Genomic DNA, 15552 nt, shown 5'->3' with positions numbered 1-15552 from the left:
TTTTTAATTGTTTTTGTTGGGTGTTTTGTTTTTTTGGTGTGGTTTTTTTTTTTTTTTTTTTTTTTGCTATTCAGTACCTGAGGATCACACTGTGACTAACCTTGACTTGACTCTACCATGTATTTATATAGCTCTTTGGTGTGCTGTAGATTTAAGAAGAGCTGAACAAATCCCAACATAGTCAGAACACTTTCTCTTGCCCTTGGGCTGGAGATAGGCTAGGACAATGACTTTTACTGAAGACCAGAAATATAAAATGTATCACGTCTTTTGAACTGACATGTAGAATTTACCAAAATGGAAACCACATGTTTCTAAAAATTTAAACACAGAGGTGGCTGCACTAGCATTATACTCACATCTGGAAGTAGCCATCTCTCACAGAGGCAGCTTTGTAAATCTTTTCGGGGGGCATCATCCTAAAATTCATTTTGCATGGGCTAAAATAAAATAAGATACACTGAAAAACATACAGGAAATGTAGAAATATAATATAAAGAATAGACAGGGACAAGAAAAAAAGGACAAACATCAAATGGGAGAGAAGGGAAAGCAACTTGCGCCATTTCAGAAAAAAACATGAGTGTAACATTTGTTTTTCCTTCTCTCCATGAATGCATTTGAAAGAACAGTATTATTGTTACCTAGCTTGTCTTTGTTCAGTTTGCAAATGTATGCTGAGAGTGACCAAATTAAATAATAACTTCTTATTCAAAAGAATAGTTTCCTGTGTGTACTCAAAACCACATCATCTTTGTTGGCTGAAATAAGTTTTTACTACATTTTGGCATAAAAGAACAGTGGGACACTGAGCAGGACTATCTGCCTCATGCATCATCTGCAGGATTGTAAACTGCACCCAAACTTCACCCACTTTATTGCTGGTGGCAGAGAAGGTAGAAGTACTGTGACTTGACTTTTATCAAGTGGATCTGTATATATTTATAGAGAAGTGCTGCTTTTAGGCATCTAGTAGGGAGGAGTGATTAATTCCTGTGGCTACCAGAACGAGAAATTCTTCAACTTCCAGGTTGAATTGGAGGAGGATTTCCTGATTTTCATCAGAGGATTCTCTGGGCCTCAGATTTAGAGAGCAGGTCTTAGGTATGTGGGCACAAGGGGGAAAGAACATGTTATATATTTCTCTTTGAATCTTGGTTGCTTTGCTGAAGAGATGCCTAGTGTGGAGGTCTCAGCAGGAAGCAAATGCCATATGGGTTTGAGCTCTGTAAAAGAGAAATGGGTATATCAAATTCTGCAATATGGAATAGAACCATATTTTTATAAGGAGTGTTGACAACATTGAAAAGCTAAGCAGCAGGCCAGAAAAAGATTACCTATGCCCTTAACTGTCCCTCAAAACGTGTCCCTCCCATTAAACAATTGGGAAGTTCCACTACTGTGTAAATTTCAGTCCTAGTGTAAGAATTCAAGGGAAGCAAGTTCCAGTAGTGTCACACAGCTCTTCAAAGAGTTGAAGGTAGGTGGCTCTTCTAAGTAGAAAAAGGGCTTTAGCTTTTCTGCCTTCTCAGCTGTTGGAGACAGATTCCTGCCAAAAGAGCCAGCAGTTGGGAAATGGCAAAAAAAAAAAAAAAACATTATGTACTTCTTTCAAACAGGTGCACTATGCCTGCAGCAAAGAGAAAGACACATGAGAACATGCATTTGCACAAGGAGGCATTAGAATAAAAAAGGCTTGAGCTGCAGAGACTGAAATATCTTTACAAGATGGCAGGCAGCCAGAAAACTGAAGAGTGGGGGGATGACTGCTTTTTCTTATTTTTCACATTTTTGATTGAAGACACTTGATTCTGATTTCAGCTACGTGGTTACATATTGATGCTTAAAATGTGAAATCAGCTGTTATTCAGAAGCTGATTTAACAAGCTAGGCAGGAATATCTGCCAGCGTAGCTAAGTTCAGAAATCAGGCCCAGGTTTTCTGCCAAAAGAATTGGGAACCAAGAAACCATAACAAAACACAGCTACATCAGCCAGTATATGTTGCTACAGATCAGACCTGTATTAAAAATATTTTCTCAGTATAACAGGAATATTTGGGTGTTTCTTAAAAGATTTTGTTGAGCTTAAGGTAACACAGTTTGCATTTTACCATAGAAAATGCTGCAATGTCTTTCAATATATGCCTCTATTTCTGTCCTTATGTGCAACTGAGTTCTTTATGCCTGCAGAATTCTAAAGTAACATAAAGATAGCTGTATATACCAAATATCTGTCAAAGGATTTAGCCTTTGTTATAACAGCCATGAGTTTGCAGGATGTACATGTAACCATCTGTACCTTTCCCTGAAGTGCTTATCTGTGCGATCCTTCAAAAAATTAAACCTATTCTTTGAGTCACACAGATACATATTTTTCACTCATATGTAATTGGTGTTTAGAAAATAAAAGCTGTTATTCTCAGTTCCCGTCTCTCAAACAATTTAACATTTTCTAACAAAATATATACTTTATAAGTGAATCCAAGATCCCTCTAACTAAATATGTTCCATTTTCCTCACATCTTGAGAATTTTATTCTGCTTTTTCATTGACAATCATAATGGAAAAAGTGCCACAGCAAGAGCTCTGCTTATTATTTGCTTTGATAGACATAACTGGAAGGAGATGTTCAAAGCTCCAAGTATCTCAGGTAGCCATTTTAAAACATAATATTTGCAGTGGCTCTCTGAGCTAGAGAAAAGCCTTACAATTCAAAACTACTGTCTGATAACATCCTGTCCACTCGTTCTAGTTTATTTTACTGAGGCTTTATATGGTGATACAAAATAAATGTCACACAGTTGCGATTTTTGGGCTCAAAATTTTATGTCTGTTCTCGTTGCCTATAGTATCAAATTCTTCAAATTTTCTGACAATGCATATGAAGGTTTCTAACACAGAATCAAATCTTTTTGTCATCTTTTTGTCATAATCTCATTGCTGTAATATCATCACCTTTGGCAATCACGTCTGACAGTTCATGAAAATGCAGATTGTCATCAAACCAACAAGGAAGGAGCCTTCAGATGCCAATGCATCCTTAGGGCAATGAGTCAAACTACAAAGTTTATTGCTCTTCAAGTGGTCACATCCCTTTGGCATTTTTTCCCAGTCTTTCTCCTCCCTGAATCTTACACCGAAGAAAAGAAAGAAGTCATACAGCCAAATGAACATTACTATACAGGTATTTTTAGAAACTTGATTCTGGATTTAGATGAGCTCTAGGTGGGTAACAGATTACACTATGAATTTCCATATCTTTTCTCTCAAATGACATATTTTGTTCAGATTTAAATTCTGTTTCTATTTGTTTTCATATTCTGACTGTTATTTTTAAGGAATTCAAAATTAAGAAATATTAAATAAGTTAAAATTCTTTTTAATAGATGGTGGAAAAAAACAAACAACACATAAAGTAAAACAAAAGTGGGCAGTGTCAAGATCTGAAAAAATAGGGATATTTAAATTCAGTTGCAGTATATAAGAATCGTCTGTGCATAATATACAATTGTTAGGTACTGTTAGGAAATAGCATGGTCCACAGAGCCTATCTGAACACTAAGAAAAATAGTTGTCTGACAAGGTCTACCCTGACCAGACATGAATTACACCAAAGAAGATAAGAATATGAAATCTATAATATACAGAGGAACTACAGTATAAAAGTCCATCTTAACTGACATGAATTTCCCAATAGCTTTTTGTCTGAGGCTGAAATAAATCAATCAGAATTAAGAAAGATTCAGTTCTATTTGTATTTTTCTATATTCACATGGGAAATATCTTCTACTCCACTGAAAAGTCAGTCTTAAAAAAAAAAGGAACAATCGATTTTTGTGTCTTGAAGACACATAAATTCTAGTGACCGATTATCACAATGTGTAAACACCAAAAAGCATAAGATCCCTTAAGACATCAGCATAAGAAACATTTCTTAGACAGAAAGTTACTTAGGATCAGAGGTAGAAGTTACTGACAGGTATCTGGTAAAAAACAAGATAATCCTGTCATCTGACATCCAATTGACTACATTCTGCTGTATTAATTGAGTCTTCACTGTTGAGGGTTATTCTTCAAGGGTATATTGTGTTTAGAGCAGCTCTTGCAGTGTTTGTCAAATGCAATACTGACTCCATGACTGGCTCAAGTCTGTTGTTCACTGGCACCTTGGAGTCTCCTAGGAGCAAAGTTAAATAGGGTTAAGCTGCAAAACAGGGCATGGAATAAGAAAATGGGATGAGAAGAAAATTTTATACTAGAGATACCAGAGAGAGATGAAAATCTACAATCACTTTATTAATTCATTCATTATTAAGACCAAAAATTTGCAGGCTTTCTTTTCTGATATCACAGTTTTGCACTGTAAGGTAATGAGAGTTTCAGGAGAAAAACAAACAAGCAAATACTACAAAATTGCTTTTGAGATTAAAAAAAAAAAACCCAACAAATTGTTATTAACCATCATACTGTTGTATATAAACATGCTATTTGTGCATGACTAAAGGACAACATGGACTCCAAGGTCATTAGCAAAAATTTAGTAATGTGATGATTTCTGAGTTACAGAGCTTATGCCTCAAAACCAAACTTAAACTTGCAAAATGTACTGCTGTATCATAAAAAGGTACACAGCAGACTAGGAACGTAGCCTCACACAATCAGGATCCAGATCACAGAGCCTCAGGAAGATCGGAGCTGATCCCACCTGCTTCATCATTCCTCAAATTGTTCAAGTCCTATCCTAATGCATGCAGTAAGCTTTTTCATTCCTCTTAATTCTTTCATTCTTATGAAGTTCATTCCAATCACGAATATTTGTTGTTGCAACCATAGTGATAACAGTTAGTTACTGGAGACAGTACACTCGAAGTATTTTCAACAATTCTTTTTTAAAATTTGACTATATTAGTGCCTCTCTGTGGCAATGCTGCAATAAAGATACAATGTTGATATAATTCTTACATCAGTTTTCAGTTATGACATTAACAACTGTTCTGTTTAAGACTATTCCAGAAGCTATGAAGAGAGATCATTCTTTCATCTCAGCATTTTCCTGAGAAAATACAACTTCTCTGTATTTTCTTCAGAACTTCACATGTGCTTAAACTCTTCTGGGAAGACATCTACAGCCTTTAGCACACTCTAAATGTAGAATAAATTTCCAATGTTTGGTTTTACATGACTGAAATAAGTAAGGAACTTTTCTTGAGGGCACATTGATATAGGCATAAAGGAGAATTTGTACTATTTTCATAAAAAATCCATTTCTTTCACACGACATAAAAAAAGACGAGGAAAGCAAATGAAGTGAGTAGAGAAGAGAATAAAAAAGCATAAGGAAGGAAACAATTATATATATTTTTCAAATAAAATTGAGCAGAACACATTGTTATGGACCCAATGAGATTTTTGGGTGAGATATGTAATCTAGAAATATTAAATAATTCTTACTTCTAGTTTTGTGTGTTAGGCAGCCATATATTCTGTAACTTGCATGTGTATGTGTGTATATGTACAGGCACATATACTTGTATATGTATAGCACAGGCACTTCTCAAGCTGTTAAAAGTAGAACATATCCACCAGGAAATGGAGCAGATCCAGCAAACAGCTTTCCTAGTTTTGCAGTGGGCCATTAGTATATGGCAAGGAATATCACAGAGTTGCAATTAGATCTATGCAAGTAATGGAGAATAGATCTTAAAACTAGTAATCAAATTAATCAAGTAAGTTATCCAAGGAATTATTTCAGCAAAGTATGTGTTTAGCGTGAAAAGGTGAGATAGAAATTTTCAACAAAGAGGGATAGAGAGTTTTCTTGAAAGGCATAGCAGAGTTAGTGGTGCCTTAATTGGGCCCTTGGTAGGAAATCAGAGTAGAGAGATTGTTTTCATTGGATGTGTGAGAAATTGTGGAGATGTAAAATCAATGGAGCATTAGAAGTTTGAATTTTTGTAAGTATACTAAGGCTGTGAGCTGGCTAAAGAAAAATACAGTAGAAAATATCCAACTGAAAGTTTTAGGAGAAAAGGATAAAGATTGAACCTGACTTTTCTCTTTTCACTCCTCAATACTTAATTCACTAGAGTTTCTTTACAACTCACTTTACCAAGTGAATTTCTGCTTTTCCTGCTCAAATTTACAACTGGATTCTTTAACTTTTTTGAGTGAATAGACCAAGTAAAAGGATCACATTAGAATATATTTACTGTGATGTATTTGAAAATACAGAAGCCACAGATTCAAAAAAGACAAGAACACAGGATAGCCTCTTCCTTTAAGAGGAACAGCAGTTCCTAGTTCCTATTCCTTAAAGAGAAACAACAACTTAACAGTATTAATTGTACCAACCTCTCCAGATCTCCCATGGCATTTAAAATTAGTAGGAATTATTTAAAAGTGGAAAAAATTAGTAGTATAAAGCAAGAAGAGGAAAAAATAATCCACTTGATATATCTCAGTCTGGAGACATGACATTTTTGACTAGGAAAGGCAAAAAATGGTTATAATGTAAAAAGACAATCCCTCAGCCTATTCAACCCCCCAAACTCACAGAAAATTCCTACCATGATACAGGCAGAAAAATTATATTACAATAAATTTTATTTGATTCATTGAAACGATAACCTTGATTGTGTTTTGGAGTTTTTTGGGTTTTTTTTTTTTATTATTGTTGTTTAAATTAACAGGAAAAAAATTCTGGTATGCAGAATGTTTTCCTTTTAGAACTCTAAACTGACTATAGTCTGATATGGTGGTAATGGAAGATTATCATCTGATTTATGATCTATGTAAAAGACATTAAGTGCTCCAAGTCTTGTCTCCCTGAACATATCACAAAAGCAGCTGCCCTGTACAGTATTCTCACCCTGAAACAAAATTGCTTAAGTAGATCCCATGGAAGTCAGTGGGATGATGAAATCTTTCCAATAAACTTTCCTGTATGGATCAGTGCAGACGGGACACAGTGCTGATGGGCTCTCGGATTTTCAGTTAATCATTCTTCAGCCATTTAGCTAGTAAATTTTTAAGAGGAGGAAAATCAAAACCTGGGTGCAACCACAGAAAAGGATTATTCATTCTGGCACTGTGAATGAATATTTGGATAACAAGACACATATTTCAGTTCTACTCCCACGATATTAACTCCCTGGTATTTCTGAAACCTGACTACTGCCTCATGGCAAATTCCCTGGTAAGCAAAGTTGCAAGTTTTTGTTTTGTTGAATAAAATAAAAATGTTTTCTCAGATTTTTCCTAAGCAGTTGTTTTCCGAATTTGCCAAATATGTCAGCAACCTCTGTGATTCACATGCCAAGGCTGCTCAAAAACCACCATCGAGACATAAGTAGAGCTCAGCAGCTCCTAAGGGGTTAAACTTGTTATTCTGAGCTGAGCCAATTTCACTTTGTATGTTCTGCAGTGCAGTGAAAGTTAATTCATTCTAAAGCACAGAGCTTTCCAGCAACATTGTTAATATTGTAATGTTCCTTTGCTGCACTGTCCCAGCTAGTTTATTGGATGAAAGAAAAATACAGATGTGCTGACAAGCAGAGTTATACCTACCCATACTGGAAAATTTTTTATTAAAATTACTTTAAATCATTTTTATGCAGAACTATAAGCTCCTTTAAAATTCCAAAATAGTTATTTTGATTTTTAGTAGTATAGCTGATTACATTTGATATAGGCCTGCTGTTTGTTTTCTTTTAATAAAAAGGCATGCTTTTCTGATTGTGTGAGGATAATTTTTCTCTTTTTAAGCTGCAGTAGAATTTCCTGAATTAAAAGGTAATTGGGTTAGATGGGTGGTACATTTACAGATATAGAAAAAATTAATATACCAAAATAGTAACACAAAGACAGACATCATGTCTGTTTCTAATAGAAAAGCAAAACAACCCAATAGTTCTAGAGTGATTTCTGAGGAAAATATAAAACCTGGTTGATCCCACATACAATAGCTATAGTGAAACAAACAAACAAAAAAAAATCATAATATTTATCTGCAGAATGGAGTGAAGGTTGACAGCACATTCAGAGTCGAATGCATTTATTGGGCAGTCTCTTTCCTATCTGAGCTCTAGCAGTCAGATAAAGGCAGAAACAGTTTATTACAATGTACAAAGGACTCTAAGAAAGTCATCTCACTGGTTAAAGTTTAGCAGTAGACAAACTGGGAATAAAGGTACCAAAACAAGATTTAACACCTTTTCTTCCATTTCACTCCACACAACTCTGAATTCTAGTGGCTTTTGCATTATTTAAAGCTTATTTTGTGCCTATATCTTGCTGGATGTTTAGATCCCCTTGACACATGTATTGAGACAGTTGATTTTGCTTTCACTTCAAGGCCTTGAGTTCTAAACACATTTAGAACAATGTCATTACTATGGCATCGACACACCTGAAAATCCACACAAGCAGCTGACACCCTTCCATCCCTGACAAACTACCCAGCTTATTTCCAAGTCAGTGACTGTCATCACCTCCAAAGGCTGAGCTCTTTGTAAAACCCACTGCTGATGGCAGCACAGCACAGCACCTGTGCTGTCCAGAAGCCGATTTGAAGTGAGAGCAGGAGCACAAACATCAGCATTTCAAGAGGTGGTCTCTGCTCAGCAGTCATTCCAGTTGAGGTCAGGCCCAAATTCAGTGCTGGCTCCACAGGCTGAGCTATGAATTGGCTGCAAGGGATCCAAAATGGAAGAAACTTTGGACCTTGGAAAGGTAAGGGGGTGTTGTGTTCATTCCTGTTGTCTCCACTGCCTTCTGACAGTCCCACTGGACATTAGTTTAAAACTATGACTGCCCTTAGACCATAGTTCTCTCTTTCAGTACCTCAAAACCAACTGAGGACCCATTCTTCAAGGCACACTTGTTAGACAGTGTTTGTACCTTTCTTTGTTTCAAATTTTGAGAGTTGAGCCAGATAATTTGATTTGACTGCTCAGGACACAACAAAACACTGGGCAATTTCACTCGAGAGAAAGTTCAAAGATTTTAAAAGCTTCTCAAATGCATAAATGACTCACATTTCTCTGCTTCTGATTTGATTCTAAGAGGGAAAGAAATGATAAAATGTAAAACTAAAAAAGGCAATATTAAAAATAAGGATTATTTTTGAAGTAAAAAGGTGGTGAAAATCAGATATGCTGTAGAATTAATCAGCTTACAGTTTGCAAGATTTCATTTCCCTGAAATAGAGACAGAATATCATTCTTTATCCTCAGACATTTTAAAGTATGTTCATACAAACAAGCAAACAAGCAACTGCAGTGTTTAGAAGCAGGAGAGTAATGTTTCATTGCATGAGGAAAATAGGAGAAACTGAATGAACAGGATGTCTTTAGATCAAAAGACAGAGCAGATGAAAATAGACACTCCCATAGGGAAGAAAGTATGAAATAAATGTCAAGTAATTAGAAAAAGAATGAGGAAATCCAGAAAGTGACACATTAGTGATGTATTGAGGGGAAAGCAGAGAATGATGTCTCTCATGTGGGACATTTGAATATGGAGATACTGCATCTAAAATTTCCACAAATGAAAAAATATTCATTGTGTTCCTTTCATTTTTCCAAGCTATCTCAGGATGGACTTTCTTTTCTAGAACTTCTACAAGTTCTTAGAATTATCTAAGTGCATCTCAATCTCAAAATTATGCAGTTTATAAAATTAGCTGCCTTGCACGTACCAGAGAGAATGATGATTCAAAGATGATATATATTTGATCTGAGCTGAAGATTTCTCAAATGAATGAACAGAGCTAGAAATAAAGTTCACTAACAAATGAGGCCCATACCATGAGGATTTAACTTTGGTGAATAACTGTGAATAGCTAATTAAAACAAAACTTATGGAAGGAGCAATTCCAGACATGAGAAGGCATGGGAAGGCTAGCAGACCAGTACTGGGTCTTTGGACAGCATTGTTAAGTGTTTGGCAGGGAGATTGGAAAACCTTTAAAGCCCCTTCCAACCCGAGCTATTCTATGACTCTGTGATTCCATGTCCAAAAATGAGGATCTGACCATGTTTTCAAGCTCCTGGGCTCACCATCCTTCCTTCACAAGTACATCCTGATATATACACCGTGGTATGACATATAGTTGCTGCCTTTTGAGGCTAGAGCTTTCAGAAAGAGGAAACCAACACTGTATGGACCAGATGAACTTCAACCAAGCCCCCAGTAATCTGCAAGTACTTGAAAGTCTACTTAGATGTTACTGCTTTTCTGTTTGTTCCAGTATGAGGTTGTTGGGGTAAGTTGACCCTGGCTGGAACTCCAGGTGCCCACCAAAGCTGCTTCATTACTCCCCTCCTCTGCTGGACAGAGGAGAGAAAATATGACCAAAGACTAGACTCTTATCTTAGAGATAAGAACAGGGAGAAATCAGTCACCAAGTACTGTCATGGGTCAAAACAGACTCAGCTTAGTAAATTAATTGAATCAATTGAACCCTTTCCATTTTCCAGAGCTTGGCTTCACTCATGATTTCTCTACATGCTCCCTGCAGCAGCACAGAAGGATGGGGAATGGGGCTATGGTTAGTCACAGGTTGTCTCTGCTGCTCTTTTCTTCTCACTCTCTGCCCCTGACCCAGCACACATTCCTTCCCACAGGAGACAATTCTCCACAAACCTCTCCATGGTCTTTTGTGTGGACTACAGTTCTTCAGGAACTGCTGCAGGGTCATTCCCTTCCATGGGGTGTAATCCATCAGGAACAGACTGTTCCAGCATGGGTTTCCCAAGAGTTCCTCCCCAGGAACCTGCTACGGCACAGGCTCCTCACTCCCCAGGTGCACAGATCCTGCCAGGAGCGTCCTCTAGCATGGGTTCTCCTGCCATGGGTCACAACCTCCTTCAAGCACATCCACCTGTTCTGCCATGAGGATCTGCACAAGCTGCAGCTGGATCTCTCTCCACCGTGGACCTCTATGGGCTGCAGGGGCACAGCTTCCTCACCATTGGTTGCACCACTAGTTGCAGGGGAATCTCTGCTTCACCACCTGGAGCACGTCCTCCCCCTTCTTCACTGACCTGGAGATTTGCAGAGCTGTTTCTCTCACATATTCTCAGTCCTGCCTCATGACTGATGTTGCACAGCACTTCCTCCCCCCATTCTTAAATACATTACCTCAGAAGCACTACTGCCATCACTGATGAACTCAGCCTTGGCTGGCAACAGGTCCATCTAGGAGCTGGCTGGCATTGGCTCTGTCAGACATGAGGGAAGCTTGTGGCAGCTTTTCATAGAAACCACCCCTCTAGCTAACCCTTGCTACCAAAACTTTTCTACAAAAACCCAATATGTGTTTCTATATAATTTGTTGGCAAAAACTTAACATGAGCTGGCAGTCTGCACTCATAGCACAGAAGGACAACCATTATCCTGTGCTGCATCTAAAGGAACATGGCCAAGGTCAAGGCAGGTGATTTTCTACCTCTCTTACACTCTGGTGAGACCCTACTTTGAGTACTGTATCGAGCTCTGGAGTCCTCAACACAAGAAATGTTTGAACCTTATAGATCATGTCCAGGGAAGGACCATACAGTTAATAAGGGAGCTATCATCGCCTTTCCTCTGCAGACAGGCTGAGAAAATTGAGGCTGTTCAGCCTGGAGAAGACATCTCGTAGCACCTTTCCATATCTGAAGGGAAGCCAGAGAGGGACTCTTCTTCAGGAACTGTGATGTTAAGCCAAGGGGACATGGGTACAAACAGAAAGAGAGTAGGTTTAGATTAGATGTTAGGAAGAAATGCCTCAGGATGGTGAGGCTGAGGCACTGAACAGGCTGCCCAGAGAAGCTGTGGATGTATCAGTCCTTGCGGTGTTGAAGGCCAGGTTGGATGGGGCTTTAAGCCACACTGTCTAGTGAAAGGTATTCTTGGCCATGGCAGAAGTATTGGAACTAGATGATCTTTATGGTCTCTTCCAAGCCAAACCATTCTATGATACTGTGATTCTAATTTATAAATTTAATACATTTTATTTTGTCACTATACGGATAATATTTATTACATGCAGCAGTTGACATGCTATCTTCTGTTATTTTTAACCACCATAATTTTGCTTTTGCTCTTAGAAATGTTGTTTAGATGAAATCTAGGCTCACAGAAATACTGGATGAAGAAGATTGTTTTCCCCAAATACTGTTTTTTTAAGACAGCTAAGTGCAAAATTGCACATTCAAGAGACCAAAAAAAAAAATTAAAAAAAAAAATAAAAAAAAAAAAATTAGAGGGAGAACCAGAGGACAGATATATATACTGTTTATGACTCGGGATAAATAATGAGAAAAGTAATTAAAATAGTCAGGTGACAGCCTAGTGTACAGTTCCACTGAGGTTAATAGGAAAGTAATCCTTAATTCCACACTTCATAAAATTACCAATATTGAAAAGGCAAGATTGGAATACAAAAATGTTATAGGTCCTGAGAAGATACCTCACAGTGAGACATTTAGAGCCTGCTTTATTCACTTCAATAAAGAGAGAGTTCAAAGTTCTTGATCGTAGACCCTAGTACTGTGTAGAAAATGGCAGATACTAGGAAGTAATTTAATCTAACAGAGGAAAGCATAACAGGAACAAAAGGGCTCAAAGCATAAGGCAAGCAAAACTGCAATTAAAAATAAAGCAGAAATGCTCCTGAATGAGCATTATAAATTGTTAGAACCAAACCTTAAGAGGAATTGTGGCTTTTCTGTCTCTGCATGTCTTCAAACAAATACCCAAAACTTGAACAAGGAAAGTATTTTAGCAAAACGCAGAATTGTTGGGCTTGATATGAGGAAAGCTGAATGAAACTTAGTGGCCTATGATTTAGAAAAGGAGGTGAGACTATCTAATGGTAGCTTCTGACCTCACACACTATGAATCTATAAAAAATCTCTGAAAATGCTATGTATCACCACTTCTTTGCAAAAATCCATTTTCTTCTTGCCTCTAAGACAGGGTGGGTCCTTCAGTGCTTTTAGGGTAAATTTCTGCACTGGGCAAAGCTACCTAGGAATCCATGGATGTGTTGATGCTTACTACTAGTTAGGCTGTCTTCTTGCATTGATTTCAAATTGGCTAGTTGTGTCGTATATCTGTGCTGGTAGTCGTCATGGTTCTGACAACTTCTAGTTATAACGCTAATTGTGACAATGTTTTCCCTTTTTAGATGATGATTGGGATTGCAAGAAGATGTGTATAAACACCTATGTACAATGTCATGGGTCTGGAATTAAGGTAGAATTCACTTTCATATTATCCTGCCCATTTTTGTACTTTTTAAGGTTTGCTTTTTTCTGTCAGAATCCTAAGGGTTTGGCTTGGATGGATTAAGGGATTGGCTTGGATGGAATCTAGTCAAAAATAAAATAGGGATAAGTTTTAAAGAGAGAACTCTATAAAGTCAAAAAATGGGCAAAGATGGACAAGAAAGAGGCATTTCTGGGATAAAGAGGTTGCACTGTATTTTTACCAGGAGGGCATATTTTAATTTCCAACAGGAATGTGGTTGTTTTCCACAGAGGAAAGACTGAAAGTCAGTACCATCTGAAATTTGCTCTATTCTCTCAGGATGAATCCTTTCTTGGGATATGAGGGGCCGGCAGCTGATTTGGAGAGATATTACTTACATACCTATGAGCTGGCTTTGGTGTATGGATTTTTTGGGCAGGTTCCTGTGTAAATTTTACAGCAGTGTATCACAGTTTGTTTAGCAAAAAAGTAATAAAGTTAAAACCATATCAGTAGGAAAAAAAAACCTCTTCATATGCCATGATTACGAATTTGTGTTTAAGATGTTAACACCTCTATGTATTCTGCAATAATGATTTTACTTTTTCTTATGACCATTTTCAAACCCTCAGAGTTTTTTTTATACCCCAAAAAATCTTCCTTTGCTATTACAGAAGTTTAGTTACAAAAAAGAGGGAGATATTAATCCAGTAAAGGTCATATCATTTTGATTACAGCCAGTAAAGCAGACTGCTTATCTCTAGCAGAAAGGAATGGTGCAAATCTGAAAAGTTTTAATCTCATTTTATTTAAAAAAATAGAAAAAAGTGTTTAAAAATTATATTTTCATTTCTTTACTATTAATCTCTACAAATCTTCCTAGCTCATTTTAATGCCATGCTAACTAAATGGAATTACTTTGACAATGCCCCTCCTTGAACCTCCCACTTCAGGATTTTGTAAAGTTTTTGTTTCCCTCATTCTCCACCTTTTATTACTTGAATTGTGTTTTCTGAGCATTTGTCTACAGGCAACCTGAAATTTCATTTCCTTGCAAATTTCTGCAAGTCAGGTAATTGTGTTGTATTATTTATAAGGAGCCAACTGTCTGTTCACACTCTGCAGATGAAGACAAAGACATGTGTCCTGCCCTGAGGAGCTTGTAGGCTAATTCAAACACTCTTATACCATGAACAGTATACATGTTTAAGATAAAATCAGCAGGTCTGGTATGGTGATTAATCTCAAACATGGCTTATAGGTTAGTATTATTGATTTCAAGTGTACTACTTACATGACTAAATTGGGAAGGGCAAAAGTGTTTGCAAATTAGGTTCTTTAAGAGCTGATTTTTAAATGCAGCATGCAATGACTGTATTATATTTCATAAATGAATGATTCCAGAATGCTTGGAAAAAGTATGCTGCAAAGAATGGAAATAAAATATTCATCTCAAAAAGGTGATCTTGCTACAGTATCAAAGAAGGTGAAGAATCAGAAATTTGGATTTTTTGATGAAACCAGTATGTCCCTTACTAGCTGTTTTCCATATATTGAAATGACTGATTATTTCAATTTCCTTCAATTATCAGCCTTAGTATGTAGGTAAGACGCTTCTAGTGGAAAATTCTGTTCAACACTGGAAAAAATACAGTGGAAGCTCTGCACAGGAAGGTTGGGCTGAACACCATCTTTTGGAGGGAGTAAGCACCTTGCTGCACAGCTGCAGTACCTTACACGTGTACTGCGATTCAGAGCACCCTTTTTTTTCCCCAGTTATCGAGGCCATGTTATACTATTTTCCCATTGCATCACAGAGATCTGGTTCCTGTTTCTAGCAGCATGAAGGAGTCTGGGCTCCACTGCCTCAGCGTTCTTTGCTCCCAGCTGGCTGTAGTATGTTTGCAACAATATTTTTGTTCATTTTGAACAGGTTCCACCAAGTGTTTTGACTTTAATTCTGGAGAGAGTTGGTACAGCCTGTTTTGGCCCTTGTAAAAATTTTGTGCATCTTTTATTCTTCTCCTGAGCTATTTTTTTACAATGTTTGCCCTGGAATTGACCTTTGTGTGTTTTAATACTTCTGTTATCTCCAAATAACAGATCGCAAACCTTCAATAACTACATTTAGACAACTCATATATAACACATGGGTTTTTTTCCCAGCATCTCCAGCAATGAAAAACTGTAGAAGCACTACCTGGCTCCTCAGAAGACTTCATGTTTAAAAAAAAAATACATGTTTATTGGAAATAAAGATAGTGAAATTGTTCAATATGAGGCCTCAGGCTAATAGAAGTGTCCTTCCCAAAAAT

The sequence above is a fragment of the Anomalospiza imberbis genome, chromosome 1 (assembly GCF_031753505.1).
Source record: "Anomalospiza imberbis isolate Cuckoo-Finch-1a 21T00152 chromosome 1, ASM3175350v1, whole genome shotgun sequence".
Lineage (NCBI taxonomy): Eukaryota > Metazoa > Chordata > Aves > Passeriformes > Viduidae > Anomalospiza > Anomalospiza imberbis.
The sequence above is the reverse complement of the archived record's forward strand: the minus strand, read 5'-3'. Positions refer to the sequence as shown.